Source organism: Triticum dicoccoides, chromosome 1B (assembly GCF_002162155.2).
Source record: "Triticum dicoccoides isolate Atlit2015 ecotype Zavitan chromosome 1B, WEW_v2.0, whole genome shotgun sequence".
Lineage (NCBI taxonomy): Eukaryota > Viridiplantae > Streptophyta > Magnoliopsida > Poales > Poaceae > Triticum > Triticum dicoccoides.
Window position 1 is genome coordinate 110,531,218 of NC_041381.1, and position 3,482 is coordinate 110,534,699.

A 3,482-nucleotide genomic window follows, 5' to 3' on the forward strand; every position below is an offset into this window, starting at 1 on the left:
TCCCTCCGGGACCCCGACGCCCGCGCGCCGCTGCGGCCGAGGCCGCGCGAGTCCGGCCGCCCGCCTCCGGCCGGGTCCGCCGCCCGCCGCTTCCTCCGGCCGCCGCCTTCCTCGCCCCGAGCTCCGGCTAGCCGCCCCACCGTCGTCCTCCTCGGCTAGCCGCCCCGCAGGTCCCCCGCGCCTCCCCGGCCTCTCCCTCGCCTCCAGCCACCGTCTCCGGCGAAGACTCCGGCCGGATCCGGCGAGATCCGGCCCGGAACTGCAGATGGATCAGATCCACCAGGATACAAAGCAAACGGGATCCCCGTGTCCCGGATATCTCCATCCCGAGTTGACTTTTCGGAGGGTATATTTTCGCCTAAGTCCCCAGATTCAGTAATTTTCATGCCTTGTTCATCATGCCGCATCTCTGCATCCGTAGCTCTGTTTCGTGCGTCTAATATGTCAAATTGTTCGCCTCGACGAGTACATCATTTCATTCCATTGCATCATATTCATTTGATGTCATCTTGATGCCTGAATCATCGTTGTAAGAGTGCTTCATAATGTTTTCTGCTGTCTGTTATCAGAACGAGCTCTTTTGTCATTTTTGCCATGATTGATGTGTGCATCCTATGAGGTTGATGTCTTCATGTGTTTTGAACTATGCTATGTCTTCTTTACAGTGGTGTATGCCATGTATTTTTGTGATCAATGTGGTGACTAGCACAAGCATGCAAACTAGGCATCGTGATGTTGCTGATTTTAGTCCCTGTTCTGCTGTTATTTTCATGCCATGTAAACTTGATGCTACAGAGAGATCTATGTATATTTTGAGATACTTCAGTCAGGATGTTTTGAACAATAGGTTATTATCTATCCATTAATGCCCTTGGTTGCAATTATGGAGTAGTCTAGCATGTCATTTTCGTGCTCTACTTTTGCTTCAAAATGTTTCCTAGCAGATTGTTTTCGTGTTATTCAATTTGGCCAAGCTTGCTATAGTTGATCCTTGCATGCTATGGACTTGTTCTTGACTTGGTTTGTTTCACAAACATGTCTTCTTGATGTTTTTATGCTTATCTTGTCATGCAATGACTTGTGGTGAGTGTATCGAGCTTGTTAAGTAGTGTTCATGATGTTGCTGTTTTGCTAGGCTGAATCTGTTATTTCGCGATGCTATATAAACATGTTGCTACTAATCATTCTATGCATAATCTGGAGATGTTCTATAAACATGTTTTGATCTACATGTCATCCTCTATCCATTCATGCCCATGGTTGCATTTATAGCTTGATGTAGCTTGTTCATATCTTGCTCCAAAGTTGCTTCATAATTGTGCTGTCAGCCTGTTTACATTAAGTTCACTTGTTCCCATGTGTTTTGCTAGTGTTCCATGCACCCTATGACCTTGCTATTGCCATGCTTAGCTTCACAAACATGTATTCTTACTGTTGGGTGCCTTGCCATGCTATATATTGCTCTGTAGTGAGTTGCACAAGCTCATCTACATGCCTTCATAATTATGTTTCTGCCATGTTTGAATCTGTAATATAATTTGCTATGTTTACGTGGGTGCCATCATATTTTCTTATCCTTTTTGGCTTATGGTCAGTAAGGGTCTTTTTATCTATGAATTTAGAAGATTCATGCCATGCCTTTGTTTGCCATGATAAGTTCCTGTAACATGTTGTTTGATAGCTCTAAACATTGCATCGTGATGTTATTTTCTGCAATGTCTGAAATTGTTATAACTTGCAATCTTACCATGAGTGTTTGAGCATGTTCTAGTGATTTATAGAGATAGCTCAGTGTTCATGTTTTGTTGTTCTTTACCTGTACATCATGTCCATGCCTTTTGTTCTCATGTTGGGGTGCTGTAGCATGTTGTTTTGATGCTTGCAAAATGCCTAGTTGCTGCTTTGGACAGATTGTTGTTATGACTTATATAGCATGTGTGTGTTGAACCGTTGCTCCGTTTTAAGAGTGCTCTATATGAAACTTGCTTGATTTTGAATGTAGTTTCATATTATCATGTTGCATCCTTGTTTTGAGGTGTTTGCTTGATGTTTGGGTGCATTTTGCATCAATGCCATGTTTAACTTGTGTTGCTCATATCTTCTAGGTCATAGCTCCAATTCTAATGAACTTTATATGTAACTTGACTAGAATCTCGTGTAGATCATCTTGGTGCATCTTAACTTTCTGTTTAACTACTTGAACATAAGGTTTATTCAGATCTGGACCAATTTCGAAATACGCATATGAGGACTTACCGAAATTGTTATATATTGTTCCCAGCCTCATTTAAACTTGCCTTGATGTGTTGCTCTTGTTTGCATCATCTCTTGCCATGAGTAGCTTCATGTAGCCTTTTCATGCATCATGCTTGTTGTGCATCATGCCTTGTTCATGTGTGGTGTGTTTACCATGTTGTGTGCTTCTTTTCGATAGTTCCTGTTTCGTTGCGATCGTGAGGATTCGTTCGTCTACGCTTGGTTCGGCTTCGTCCGTTCATCTTCTTCATGGACTCGTTCTTCTTCCTTGCGGGATTTCAGGCAAGATGACCGCTACCCTGGATCTCATTACTATCATTGTTATGCTAGTTGCTTCGTTCTATCGCTATGCTGTGGTACCTATCTTTTGCTCATCAAGCCATCCCATATTGCCATGAACCTCTAACCTTTGACACCTTTCCTACGCAAACCGTTGTTTGGCTATGTTACCGCTTTTGCTCAGCCCCTCTTATAGCGTTGCTAGTTGCAGGTGAAGTTGAAGATTGCTCCATGGTGGACAGGATTTTGGTTGGGATATCACAATATCTCTTATATTATTAATGCATCTATATATTTGGTAAAGGGTGGAAGACTCGGCCTTTTGCCTAGTGTTTTGTTCCACTCTTGCCGCCCTAGTTTCCGTCATACCGGTGTTATGTTCCCGGATTTTGCGTTCCTTACACGGTCGGGTGATTTATGGGACCCCCTTGACAGTTCGCTTTGAATAAAACTCCTCCGGCAAGGCCCAACCTTGGTTTTACCATTTGCCTCACCACCACCTATCCCTTTCCCTTGGGTCGGCCAACCCGAGGGTCATCTTTATTTTAGCCCCCCCCCCCCGGGCTAGTGCTTGTCTAAGTGTTGGTCCGAACCGAGTAGACTGCGGGGCTACCTCGGGGCAACTCGAGGGCTGGTTTTACTCGTAGCTTGACTTATTCGGTGTTGCCCTGAGAACGAGATATGTGCAGCTCCTATCGGGATTGTCGGCGCATCGGGCGGCTTTGCTGGTCTTGTTTTACCATTGTCGAAATGTCTTGTAAACCGGGATTCCGAGTCTGATCGGGTCTTCCTGGGAGAAGGTCTATTCCTTCTTGATCGCGAGAGCTTGTCATGGGCTAAGTTGGGACACCCCTGCAGGGTATAATCTTTCGAAAGCCGTGCCTGCGGTTATAGGCAGATGGGAATTTGTTAATGTTCGGTTGTAGATAACTTGACACCAGATCCAA